We start from the raw sequence: 14,510 nt of genomic DNA, 5'->3' as shown, positions 1-14,510 counted from the left end.
AGACCGGACCTGACAGCGCGACGGTAATATATAAGGGTACCCGTATTGTTCACACCAAATGTCCTGATTTCCATACAGATGACGAATAATTACGTATTATAAAGTGAATACAACTTTTTGGAACACTCTGCATGTTTATGTCTTAACAGTACAATACAGAACACAAAAGTAATATATAGACAGGCAATAAATTATTTAACTAACTCGAGATCAACAGTGAAAAATATTAAAATAATTATTATATTTGTTTACCGTCAAATCACAATAAAATAGTAAGATAAGATAATTAAAATTATTAAAATATCATCTTATGTTCCATATCGAGCATTCGATTTATATCGGAACATGTGAATGTTCACATGTTCCGATATAAATCGAATGCTCATATGGAACATAAGATGATATTTTAATAATTTTAATTATCTTATCTTACTATTTTATTGTGATTTGACGGTAAACAAATATAATAATTATTTTAATTAATATCACAATATGACGCAAGTATACTATCTCAGTGGAAAATATATTCATGTTATTCAGGAACTGTTATTTAGTTAATTTATTTCGTCTTCAAGATGTTCTCTCGTATAGTAAAATTTGGGAGTAAACGTTGTTAGACCCGCAGGTTAAGGCCCGTATCTGGGCCCAAACGGGAGGGAGTGACAGGTGGGAAAAAGCAGCAACATTGCACAAACGGTCAGTCGCCAACTTCTCACGTTTTCATTTGAGCCGTGGGGTTATTACGGATAGAAATCTGTCGTTGACAGAGCTAAACAACACAACATATCTGATAATACAATCCACACAGTCATAAATTATCCTGCTGACAAAGATATTTGTCCACAGAAATATTCCAGAACACACAGTTATGTAGTATTTGCATGTTCATCATTACGGAAAACGAATCAAATAGCTTAAATGTTTTTTTGAAACATACACAGAAATTTTACACAATGTATCCATTTTTGACGAGGTAAGTTGGCTTAAAAATTACTCTTAAATTATTGTTTACCTCGATATAAAATACGAATCACAACGTGGACCATAACAAAATTATACCGAAAAATTCCAACGTGCGTGTATCGATTTTCTTTCAACCAATTTTGAAGTTTGCGAAATTAAATACCTAGGCTACTGACATATTTTAGTTGTCAATCCAATTAAAAATAAGCTGCGACAAATGTACAACAGCGTACTCTTAAAGCGCACTGAAACTGAATTATAGACATGAAAATTTTCAAAAATTAAGTCGGGGTGATAAACAGAAGGTCAGGATCTTCTTCTTCTTCTTCCAGAAATCCGATCTATAACAGCAATGAAAAACAGCTGAAAAATGACTTGAAACGTTACTTCAAAATTTGTTCAACATTCTCTTCCAACAGACTATTAGTACAATAAAGTGTACGCAACAATAGCGCGTTTCATAAAATAAAATGTGTATTAAAATGTATTAAAGAAGATCTGAATGGACAAAAATGTAGTAATTAGATTCACAAATTTCGGTTTTAAAATTTTTTATGACACGGAAAGAGCATAAGTTAACTACGGACATTTTTTCTTCAAAATTTGGGATTTTGGAACATTGTTATGAAATCACTATTACCATTTCTCATCGATTCGCGTGCCGCAGGGTTATAAACGTGGGCCAAACTATTAAAACTCTAGGGCAATTTATTAATAAATCCGACTAAATTAGGACTGCTAATGCCAACGGGTTGGCATGTTAAGCCACTAAATCACTTTCTTTAGTGATAAATCTTCAGTGCTTCCGCTAACCAAGCGTAATTTATCTTCTTGTAATTTGCACAAAACTTTAAATTGTTCATCAGCAGGACTCGGTCGTCATTAAAATGAGTAGTTATTCACAGCGACAGACAGGGCCACAGCCAAATACTGACGACGTTAACAGAACATGCGGATAATTTTCACGTCAGCCCTGAAAATGGCAGCAGTACATTCTTCCGAAACGTTGGTTTTCAGCCGTATGACTGCACGGCACAGTAACGACGCGGACCATCATCTCATCTCACCGTCAAGTCTGAAGCTATACTAAATGAAACTTGTTTTCCGATATGAAGTGGTCTAAATCTTTATCGTTACTGGTTCGGAGTGATAAGGTTTGTGAGAACCTGTGTTTAGGAAAAAGAATCTACATGTTCGAAAAACGATTAGGACAAAGTGGTCAGGTCATGTTCGGAGGATGGACGTATCTTACACACGAATATCAGCTTCTTTAATACCGACTGATCCTGACGAAGAAGACTCGGACAAGTCTTAGAGGGACGCTTACAACGCTGGAACAGAATCATGTCATTTGGTGGACAAATTTCGTGACCAGAAAACGATAAATGCGTAAATAACAAACCTGAGATGTACATTTCACGTTGTTCATTTCCAACTGAACCTTAAGCAGAGTGCAACTTTTGACAGAGAATGGTCCCTGAGGCTGTACACGAGCATTTCCAGATATTTTACGTAAGTGGACAAAGACCGTGGAACTGTACCTGCCCCGCCATTTCGAAGTCTCTGTCTGACTGCACTGGAACATGATTTTCGCCCGGGTAGGTGAGCCCAGCTCCTGCAAACATTTTATGTGCCGTTAATTACATGTGGTGACAGGGCGAGCTTTGTGTTATTAGCCACAGGGAAAACGGGATGTAATATTCAAAGGAAGACCCAGGCTGTCGTGAGAGCTATGTAAATAGCGCACTAACTTGACTTAAGTTTCGCGGTCGGAAATTGAGTGTTAGGCTAGTTTCCCCACGCAGAACTGAATGTATGAGCTCTTGTAGTTAGCTTCCAACAAGATTCTCGGCGTAGAAGACACGTCCCGCCTTCTTGTTATGAAACGAAGACTAAGAACTTCTGATACGCGAGCAAGTCTTTGAGTTAACAGCCCAGTAATATGAGGATGGGTAAAACTGTACGTATAATGAGGTATTCGGTAATTTATATACTTCATAAAATATGAGTAGCACGAAGAGGCGAGGGAGGTAATGCTACTTTATTATTCTGAAACCAAAAATCCACGAGAAAAACCCGCTTTTCCACGGTAGCGTAAATAGTTCAGATACTCTGAGCCGTAGCATAAGAAGATAATTCTAAATGATACTGACGATGACGTAATGTAATACTTTTGACTGAAAAAATAAATAAAAAAAATTATGGATAATGTCCGAAATTTTAGCCAAAACCGTAGAAAAATAATTTAAACGTGTGTTTTCGAAAGACGTTCGCTACACTAATACACTTCTCCGCTTTAAACAGATACACAATTAAGTTCAAAGTTTCCTAGTGACGCTTTCTCCTTTTCACTCCCCTATTCCGCATCAAATGATCAGCACGTGACCGACAAAATTCCACAGCCACGCTCAGTCTGCGACACGCATTGAACAAAAGAGAGAAGAGGATTTTGCAGACGTTCTGGAAGCAGTGATGCTGTCCCACCAACTGACACACACACGCGTATGGAGAAGTGGACGTGTAACTCCATGCTTTCATAACCTCGTTACTGTGTGGTGAGTAGTTAGGTTAAGTCCCCAGCGGCTTTACTCCAGGAAAAATCCCCGGTAAACATCGGGAGGTACCCGAGCCAGTTCGGACATTGTAAAAAAGACAAATTTCCTGTCCTGGGGGTAATCAAACCGCGGACGTCTATCTCGAAGCCCTGTTTCTATATTGTCTGAGCAGTCTCAGTTCAGAATACGGGCTGCAAAGAGAAGAATTCCAAAGCCTCTTCTGGAATTCTAATTCAAGTCATGAAACCCATAGCTCGCTATTTCACTGAATAATGTTGTAGGCGGAGTTTGCAATGCGTTTCTTCTGAAATCCAACAGCGTAGATAATTTTAGCCGAGTGGCTGCCATTCGTAATTCGGAGGACTGACCTATGACACGACAAGTTTTTTCCAGAGACTGTGGGAAACCACAAATGAGCAGAGACAGCTTCCAATTTTTAAACTCGAAACCGCGGCGACACTTTGAACGATACTAACACCCACTGACACATGAAGTGCATGTTAAGAGCCTATTCGACTGTGCTAATCTAATAAACACTTTTCAGCTTCGGAGAGGCAATTCGACATTTCCAGGCAAAAGATGCAAATCTCTAATTGAAACAGATTATACACGTCACGTTGAAAAATGGAATTAAGTTCCGTGGTCGTAATGGGAGTGAAGATCCGCTTTGTGTTTTGATGCCTCGCGCCGTGTTGCTGCAAGGACGCGGCGTCATCACGCGCCTGTTTAATAGCGCTATTCAGAGGACGGCTTTTGTGGAGCTTAATTCCCAAAATGGATGGAGGGATTTAGCTGCACGTATGTCAGTCAGCTGCCTTCGATTCCGATTTGGTGGAATATTCAAAGGATGCAAGGCTCCTCTTGTGACGTCACACGCTGCTTTACGAACGCAGACGAGGCGAAACGGCGAAAACCACGCCTGACTCGTCGCTCTAAGCAACGCGACACGTGTGTTCCAGGAACACTTTCTTGTTACGGATGCCAGGATAAAGATTTTACGTCCGTTCTGTAAAAAGGAATATTCATAATACGGCGACTGTTCTGAATTTTAGCCCCGAAGACAGACCACTGCAGAAGAAACACTTTTGTCAAATAACTTACGATCCATCAAGTGTGTAACAGGGTTTCCGTATTAACATTATCCGTGCTGGGGGACAAGATAAATTGACTTGAAGCCAAGCTCTTCCAAGATCTCTGGAAAGTTCTACGAATTCGAAAGAAATGCATTAAAAATACAAATGAAAGAACATACGAAAATCAGAACGCGTTAAGCAACTGCCTGCTTCACAGCGGTCCCCATTTTGCAGATGAAGTTCTCACACTTATTCTGAAGAACGACGAACGATTTCCACTGGCTTTTCGTCTGTCGTCCCTAAATTAATTATAGATGCGGCTTTTCCTGAGCAGCAGAGGGCCGCTTGTTAATGTCACCTGTTCCGACAGACAACTACGTCTACGCGTTGTTTGTTTTCCAACTTCATTTCAAAAGCATTTTTCGTTCATCTCACGCGGGCTACACGTCCCGCCCGTCTTGTCCCATTTGGTTTTATCACTTTAACGATTTATGGTGGAGTACAAGTTACAAAGTTCCTAATCACGTGATTTCAGGTCATTGAATGTCACGAAATATTCGTCATAAATGTAGATCGAAACAACGACATATCTTTTACAGTTTCATTTCATTTCGTCTCTTGTAAATATGTAACTACTGGAAATCCCTAGTAGCCAAAATTTTGCATAGGAAAAACTACACATCTATCATTAATAATGAGGATTTGATTAATGTTAATGTCTCCATTTGATGCAGTCACGATCAACACGTCTTCCCTACATCAGTACAGGGTCTTCAAGACGAGATACTAGTTCAGTCACCACGTTCGTGCGAAGTGTCCTTCCATCGCGTTCTATTTCTCCTACAACTCCTGAGTCAATTTCTCTCAATTTTTTATGTCCTTTTAACCTAAATCCAATTTCTGCAAAAGACCGTACACCACAACTTCCTGGGCCCGCAAATCAGAAGTCCGTTCCGAAACATTTTCTTTCTACTTGGATGCACTGACCAGCCTCAGGGACAAGTCTTAACCTAACCGTCCTCCTCGGTGGTCAGGATTTCGATTTACATTCGCCCTTCTCTTCTGCAGTTCGTAATTTAAGCAGTGACAACCGCTAAGACCAGATAGCTGACCGCTGCATAGGAAGATGATTACTTACAGTCACTTCACTAATGAACGAGATTCTCATCCCCTTGAAGTCTGACGCAGAGTTAGCAAGAGGCAAAGATCTGAATACGACAGAGATCTATCAAGTTACGGCGAAAGATGGTACAGATGACGGTGATAATAACGACAGCTAATTGAGGTTATGTTACCAGCAGCCGAAGGTTCGCCACTGCACGGCATCAGACGCGGAGCTCAGCCACTTCCACCCTCACCATCTCCCTTCATAGAATCTGCTCTCCATTAACTTCCCATTTCCTTCTCGGTCTTGCAACTGGTGGGCTACTCGAGGCGTTTCCCCACAGAAATTTTGTGTTTTCTTACCCTTTCACTTATATGTTACATTCCCAGCGCAGCGTGAACTCCCAGATTCAACAAATCTCGACACTGACAGGCAACCCACGTAAGTCATTATGTGTAATATCCTAGCTGAAGTCTTACTTCGCGTTAAATATTTTCCTGAGCACTTTGCTTTCACAGAAAACTTAATTTATATTATTGCTTATAAGTTAGATAACCTTCATTTTCATACAAAACAACTCTCAAAAAGTATTTCTTTACACTTTCGTGAAAAAGAAGAGAAATTATTAAAAACGAGGATTATGTTAAAACGAAAAATAATAACTTCTAGAAACGGATGTAATTATTCAGTTTCAGAACTCTGAAAACGAAGATGAGAGTTTCGGTAATAAAGAGAGGCTTCTTTCTGAACCCAGACACTGTGCCTCGTGGGACGGAGTTAGAACGTATTCTAGTGTCGTGAGTGGTCAGTCGCCTTTTCTTACGCTGGGTGTAGCCCGAAGCGTGACCAGGCTTCAGATTTGGTCCGAACTTCGTAACGAACAGAAAGGTCCTTCGTTCTACCGGTAACTGAAGCTCAGTCATTTAATGACTTAACTACGAAAATTGTAACTAATCTATCGTGATTCATAACAAGTAAAAATAAATTAACATTTAGAGAGAGAATTTATCCTATCAACATTTACCGAGAAATCAAAATCTGGGGGGGGGGGGGGGAAATCATATAAACCGTGACACCAGCTTTCCTGTCAAGCGATTTTGACATCAAAGACAGCACATGACGACCGAGGATAACAAGTGCATAATTACTGGCATGTCAGTAATTGCACCCAAAATAAACGGAGAAATATTCTCCTCTGACAAAAGAAACACAAATCATGCGACAACATGACAAAGCAAATGTGCCAGCAGTCGTTGTCACTTCCAGGTAAGAGAAATCGCAAGATACGTATTCGCTCCCCGGCCCTCCTGACCCATTTGTCACGGCCTGTGACTACAACATCGAACCCCTGAGTTTTCGTACGGCTGACTACCAAGTCAGACAGAACGGGCAACATTTTCTAGTGGCTTTGCTAATGAACATCTCATTTCCTCTTTGAAGTGGCCGTAATTACCCCCTCTACAGCAAAAGTAATTAATCTAACGAACTTAGAGTCGGGTGCCTTCATTAGCAAGTTACGTTTATGCCAGAAAGCTACGCGGAGTCCACCTTACACGATCAGCGCCAGAAGTCAGGACTAATCACCATCTTAAGGCTCTAGAGAAAATAATTCAAGTAACATTTGCTTAAACGAAGAAGGGCACTTAGACTTGTGATTACGTCATTGAATGTCGAAGAAATAATGAAATCAGATACTTGTACAGTTCGGCTACATCCTTGTGACCTTTGGGCACCAATGTCTGTATAGTGAAAGCAGAGCCAATTGAACGTACCTAGAGAGCTCGCAGAAACGAATTTAGCGTGAAATGTGTTCATGTGTGATCGCATAACAATAATATCCTTGCGTAACCTAGAAACACAAAGAATTTAAAAAAAAAAATTCTGTCACGAAGTTACTGACGCTGAGCACAACAAACCGACACACATTGTCCAAATTATTCCCCGTCCTCTTCTAATGAATTCACATTTTATAGCCGTCCGTCCTGACACAGGAATTCTGTGACGCAGAATCTACTCGAAATGCTGAACAGCTGATCAGGGAAACTGTCAGGTCCATCACCATGGTAACAAACAACCACACTCTACGACGTAACTTTAGACAGCTGAATTCTGTTATCACCAGACTCGTCCTGGTGTCCTTAAGCAGTGTCTCCTTTCAGATTTACACCCTGAAATTGTGTAACCAAAAAAACGAAAATAATTACACCCACAATGACAATACGCGTGCTGTCACCTGCCAGCCACAACACGAATCTGCTAAATGTTAACACAATCCATCTATAAAACAAAGATTCTTTCTTGCCCGGACTGCATCCACTACTCACTACACAGAGAAACGTGGCCTTCTTGTAGGTGGTTCATAACAGGCATAATGCAGGTCATAATGACCACACCCTCGAACCACGGGTCCTCAGTTTGCGGGCGAAGGCCAAGGACGGCCTTCTGCACCCCATTCACAGTTGAAATCGGCGCGTAATTTATTGACTGGAGGTCAATCTGACTTTTCCGTTTGATGGTGTTGCGTCTCTGTTAATTACGAAGCTTGGCGGCTCTGTATCACGTGCTAACGAGAGACTCTCGAGACGCTGGTAAGTTAGTAGAATATCTGGGGACATCGTTAACATTTCACGCCGGTTCCATTGGCCTCAGAGCAAAAATAGCGGGAAGCTTCATTACTAAACGTCGTAATGAGTTGACACAGAGACGTCGCAGCCGTCTATTTTATCACCCAGACGACTAAAACTTTTACTCCGACGTCTTGTACGGGAGCTGCACTAAAAACCAAGAGGCTAATTTCATTATACTCTATGCAAGTCCGCTAAAACGCGTTCTTTGTATCAACTACTACCTGCATCTCAATAAATACTCTGCTCCACTGAGTTTGTGGAAACAGAAAATTATAAGTTAGGAAATTAATGCACACTGCATCAACTGCCATAGATTTCCGTGCTAACCTCAAACGCTCACTTTTAAATCGTGCAGTAGAAGCAGCTACGACCTCCAATATGAAATTCAACCAAAACCATTGGTCATAAAACGTGTGTTTCTCTTTCCTCTGAAAAGTTTATCAAAATATTTCTTCGCTCTGATCAATGTCTAGCGAGTTACTATCGACATGCTAGCATAGACACATGTAAGTATTCATGTATAAAATGTTCATTACTGCTGTCTGATTTTAACCGAATGTAGAGGAAATCACTTTCGCGGTTCTAAAAGTTGTTACATGAAGGCAGACGGACAGACAAACAGACGTCTTTGTGGTGCGGTTTTGCAACTGTTCGTTTAGAAAGCTTAACAGGAAGCAGCAAAGTTTCACGGACTTTATATTTTAATTAAATTTTCATTAGAATACGAGGACAAAAAAAATTGGCGTGTTATATTGTCTTACTTTGAAGCACTTTGGTTGTCTATCATATTACTCAGTTCCAATTACATAACTTGATTATGAAACATGACCCTAGGGCGAGATTCGTCGGCAAATATTGATGCCATCATCATAGTCGTTCGTTATAAAGAACCCAAGAATATAAAAATATACAGATGACATAAATACTGACTGGTAACAAATAGGAATATTTTCAACCAGAAAATATGATAAAATACGAGAGGAGCGGGTGGCTGGACATTGTGACATGGTATTTAAACTCCCAGTTTCATAAACGGACCATCTAAGCGACTGTCAGCTTCTTAAGGTGGGATCTGGTTATTTTTCATATAGAATAATCGGTACAAGATAAATACGACACATCTGGGAATATAAATTAGTAATTATAAGTTAAAAACAAACATGAAATAACCTCAAAACGTAGTTCCATTTTATGCAATTTTAATTAATTTAAATAAGTTTTTATACAGAAGCGGCGCACTATGTACAGTTAATCACTTTGTAATGACATTTACGTAACTCAAAATATATCGCCACAGAATATTTCACAATGAAGGTTTGTAAATACGGCTGACATTAAACAGAATTCTGATGGCATCATGTCTGCCCCAATAAATTTTAAACCGCAGTGGTACCATGAACGTGGGTATGGGGAACACGCCACTAAAAGTCACTTCACATTTGTTTAATCTCCTCCATCAAAAGCATCTGCATGACAAAACTTGCAGACTTGTCACGTGACCCCGGCGCCAGTTTCAGCAGAAGTGGACACACGATGCTGATACTAGCGACGAGGCCACAGGCCTTCCACGATGACGTAACGTCTGTTGAGAAAATTGCCCTGAGGAATGTGAAAGAGATGATAACCCAACGGGTGTTACGCTTGGCTTTCAGTGCGTGTCCTTACAGATATATCACCATAAGCGTACTTAAAAACATGTTTAAATATACTGAGAATTGGCAACTTAGCTAAGGATACGAATCCTGCCGAGCAAATTTAACAGAGTAGGAAATTTGTACTAACCAATATTATTTACACAAAGGGTTACTTATGAAATACAGACCGAAGCATCTGAATCAAAAGTAAATTAAAGCTACGTAATGAAATGCAAAGTGAATTAAAGCAAATTCCGAAATATGTAACGTTATAAACAGCTTGAAACCAATGTTTGTGTGTGATTGTGTAATGAAGAGTATTTACCTTATGGTATGAAAATTGATACAGGTCCTATTTACTTACCCTCCACGGATAAAGCAAAGCTGAAATATGTTTATGAAGGTACTCGAATGTGGCAAGGGGTAAAGGTCACTGTCTTCCTTTTCCTCAGACATAATTTTCCTTCAGTCGAGTCCGACTCTGCAGATGGATGCGAGCCTTCCAGCACAACACGTCACAATCTGAAGACTGTTCATAACTTACGTCATAATTTCGACCAACGCAACTCAGTGCCCGAGAAGTGGAAATGCCAGACGTCACTACAGAAGTCGAATCCTCGCCCACACCCACAGAATTTCCGTCCATCTGTCCCAAGCTTTCGGAAGGAGGCACTGAGGGTAAGCGCCGCTCTAGCTGACCGCACAAGAGAACGCACCAGCTCCGTTACAGCGCCCAAAATATATCACGCGGAAACTTCAACAACCTGTCGGCATTGACACGAAAACTTTTCCTTTAATCACCGCGAGATTCAGGTAATTAGAGAGCGTCTACCTCTTTATCCGTTGTTTATTTACTGAATCTTTCAGCAGCTCAGATAATACAGCGTCGGATTATCAATAATTAACCGGAAAGAATGTGTAATGAAGCGGTCATAGCCTGATTAACGTACTATCTAGACATTTGCGTAAAGAAACTGAGAAAAACGAAAACCTGACAAGAGGGACCACCTTCTGGCGGATTTTTGAATCTGAGAACACCCCTCACCCCACACACCACCACCACGCCACACACGCGAAGGGAAAAGAAGTGCTAACCACTCGGCCACGACATTCGGTAAAATTAGACAGTAATTTCTTTATATGTCACCAACATTTACATCAGAAAATCAGAAATCAAAATAAACGAAGATTTCAGTAAGTACATTAAGTTGGTCTAATGTACGGTATGCGAAATACATAAATGTATTAGGTCTGTAGTTGCAACAGTAAACAAAGTCCCTACAACGTATTTAGAATAAAATATCGGCATGGTCTCGTTATCTGCTTCCAATTTCACCAATAACTTTGATTTCTTCGACCGCTCTGTTGGAGTAAGCAGAATAAACAGGCATCAACAAAGACTTGACATCGGAATTACGAAGCAGTAAGGCAAACACATTCCAGGCTTCTTGGTTAGTTAGTTAGTTAATTAGTTAGTACAGGTACAATTAAATACATATATTTATTTTACAGTCTATACACAAACTTATTTAAAATAATGTTGTTAAAATATTATAACATTTACAGTATGAAGTATATTATGTTATATTTATGGCGCTCCTTTATCGTAGTACGACATTACATTATTCAACGCTTTTATTTTTGTTTTTGGACGACATGTTTCGATGTTTTATGATATCATCTTCAGGTTTATCAATCTATATTATTTTAAAAACTATTATACATTTTGATGCATTGCATTTATTGATCTTTTAGTATGTTTGTAGAATTTTCCGTCTTCATAATGATCTGGTGTCTGTATTCAGACGTTCATTATCTGTGGAATTAATTTCCAAGTGTTATTATGCAAATGTGTATAGACTGTAAAATAAATATATGTATTTGATTCAACACAAACATGACGCACTTAAGATACAAAAAGGTACAATTAAGCTTATAAACACGAGAAGAAACCAGAATTAGGGGCAGATTTAAAACGTGGGGAAATGTAAAAATGATTGTAAAAGGGGTGGACAACCCTCGATCTGCTTTCCAACTCCTGCGTTTCGATGCTCCAGTATTTTCGGAGGCAGGCTTTGTTTTGTGGGCTTCGTTAACAGTCATTTGTTTTCATTACATTTGTCCCCAAGTATAACTGATACAGTGTCACAAAGAACACGTGCTAAACCTTGGATTCTGCTTTAAGGACACGATACTTCAGGAAATTAAGTTAGTACAGTGATCAGACTCTGGCTGGACGATCAGGGTTTGAGATTTTTGCATTTCCCTTTGGTGCGATTTCAAGTCTCATTTCAACATGAACGAGCAAAGAAAATTATAATTTGCAATTTCCCCCAGAGGTTCAACTAAATTCAAGTCAGTCCACTTGTTTAATACCGATTATCTTATCTGGGGAGTCGAGAATCCAGATTGCGTAACACCCTTTACAAATTATAACATTTAACAAAACGAGACTGACCTGAACTTCAGCACGCGAAACAAACACTGTTCAAATAAATTCCAAACACTGACCCCAGGTCATTAACATTTTGTGTACGGCCTCAAGATAATCGCGACCTGTCGTGTGTACAGTCGCATTAAAATCAGCAGTTGATTGAAATCTGTTCTGTACGTAATTTGGTGCGTTCCATGTAAATGCACGTCAGGTCTGATTTCTCCCTATTGTGCTCACAGTTGTGGTCAGCGCCAGATCAAATTACGCGGCACCTGAACCTTCTGCTGCTTTATATGAATCGCCTGGAAATATTAAGGTCTGAAGGCCGCGAGGTGGCCACCAGCCTTAATGACGTCAGCCTGCATGGAGGAACACCGGAAAATGTCCCTCTTACTCAGTTTTACATTAACGTTCTTCGGTTTACACACAGCAATTGCAGGAGCAGGATTGTTATCAAAGCAGAAATAACAATTAACTACGACTTTCTATGCACCGCTTGGACGACCCATGATTCCAAATTTTAGGTCTTGAAGGATTTTCGTTCTTTCATTACTGAACATACGGTGGCATGTTTGAATTAGAAATATTCCGACATTTTTAACAAGACGTTCTTTTAAACCTTAGTTTGCATCCAAATACATAATTAAAAAAGTACATTCTTTGTCGTACCAGAACTAACTCAACCAAGTAGCAGGGGTTATAATTGGGAACAATTAACTTGAAATCTTATCTGTTCACAATGGGACTGGTAGCCAGTCCTTAGTACGACGGACATCTTACCAGGGAAGGAAGAGCCTCGAGGAAAACACTGAATAAAACTCGCCATCTGAAAATACCCTTAATAAAGCTTTGGCATTTCCTTTGGTCATTGTCGAGATTCGAGATTCGAGATTCGAGAGATTATTGCGAGCTTCTTCAAGATTTGCAATCGCATTCTGGTTGGAGGAATTAATATTCCGTTTCTATTTTTTTTATAATTCTGAACCCAGTTTCATTTAATACATTATCAATGGCTGTTAACGCGGCTAACAATTTGAAAAGCGAAGAACAAAATGTCTTATTTTCGCGGTTAAGTTTCACTCCACACGCCGGAATGCAGGAGAAACGACTGTTAGCCAGCTCAAACCAACCCATCAGAGGCGCTGTTAGCCAGCTCGGTCAGGCTTACGCTGGTCGTTTGCGAGCGCACGCGAAATTAGAAGAGACGTAAAAGGCTTGAGGGGACGAGGGACTGAATGACATTCCGAACAGTCGCGTTAGCCAGACGTCGAATGTTAACACATTACATTGCCTTGCACGCTCGCGTTTGGCGCAGAGGATGGATCACGTCTCTTGCGTAACCTCTGTCTCACGCGTGTGCCGTGTTGTCATCGTGCGTCATAAAAGACGAAATTGTGGGGGACTTACTAAAATTTTATTTTATTACAGAGACTTCGTTTCCAAGGAAAAAAAAATGACTGAACTCGGCAGACCATATACAAAAATGGAGAAACGTTCAAGGAACAGGTTAGGCAATTTCTTGGTTCTCGATACGAAACTGATCCTTGGTTGTGTGACAGTAAGGTCTGGTCTTCGGTCCTATTTTCCGAGAGATATTCTGACAGCAAACGGCGTTAGTGACGTCACACCTTTCTTTGAACAGAGAAGGCCGAGTTGTAAATCAATCATGCAAATTCTGAACAGTCTGAAGAGGGCCGTCTTGTTGTTTGGAAGAAGTTTACAGGAGTATCAGAGGCTCCGTTGCACGACCATAATAATGGAGGCAGCAGGAACATCTTGTACGTTGCCAATCTATCACATTACACAGTGCAACAACGCAAAGACTGCGGTTTTAATATCTGCCTGAAATATCTCTATATAGAGGACATCGTAAACGCTCAGAATAGGAGGACATTTTGAGTTTTCCTTCATCGCAGAACTCAGTACGATAAGAAACTTCGTGTTCAGTTAGAAACTTCAACAGTGTTTATTGACACTTCTCATGACGCCCAGAACGACGACATTGATTTCATCTCAACTGTGATGACAAAAAGAAATCAAATAAGAGCGTAGAGAACAGTTATTATGTCTATAATTGAAGATGAGGTTGTCGAAGTAGCTGGAAAATGAAAATTATCAT

General features: G+C 40.0%; 1 protein-coding gene across 3 annotated transcripts in view; it reads right to left on the bottom strand.

Moving 5' to 3' along the window:
• LOC110834179 (neuroligin-4, X-linked-like) overlaps nt 1-14,510 on the bottom strand; it is a 215,020-nt gene that overhangs the window by 92,886 nt on the left and 107,624 nt on the right. For 2 of the 3 annotated variants that reach the window (XM_087353254.1, XM_087353256.1), the window contains exon 2: nt 2,505-2,578. The exons of the other annotated variant lie outside the window; for it this stretch is intronic. The gene's annotated coding sequence lies outside the window, so the exon portion shown is untranslated. The remainder of the gene's footprint in view (nt 1-2,504; nt 2,579-14,510) is intronic. 3 annotated transcript variants of the gene reach the window in all.

This window comes from Zootermopsis nevadensis, unplaced genomic scaffold, assembly GCF_977971745.1.
Source record: "Zootermopsis nevadensis isolate Lab colony 2312 unplaced genomic scaffold, Znev_1.0 Znev_ptg000022l, whole genome shotgun sequence".
Taxonomy (NCBI): domain Eukaryota; kingdom Metazoa; phylum Arthropoda; class Insecta; order Blattodea; family Termopsidae; genus Zootermopsis; species Zootermopsis nevadensis.
The sequence above is the reverse complement of the archived record's forward strand: the minus strand, read 5'-3'. Positions and strand labels throughout refer to the sequence as shown.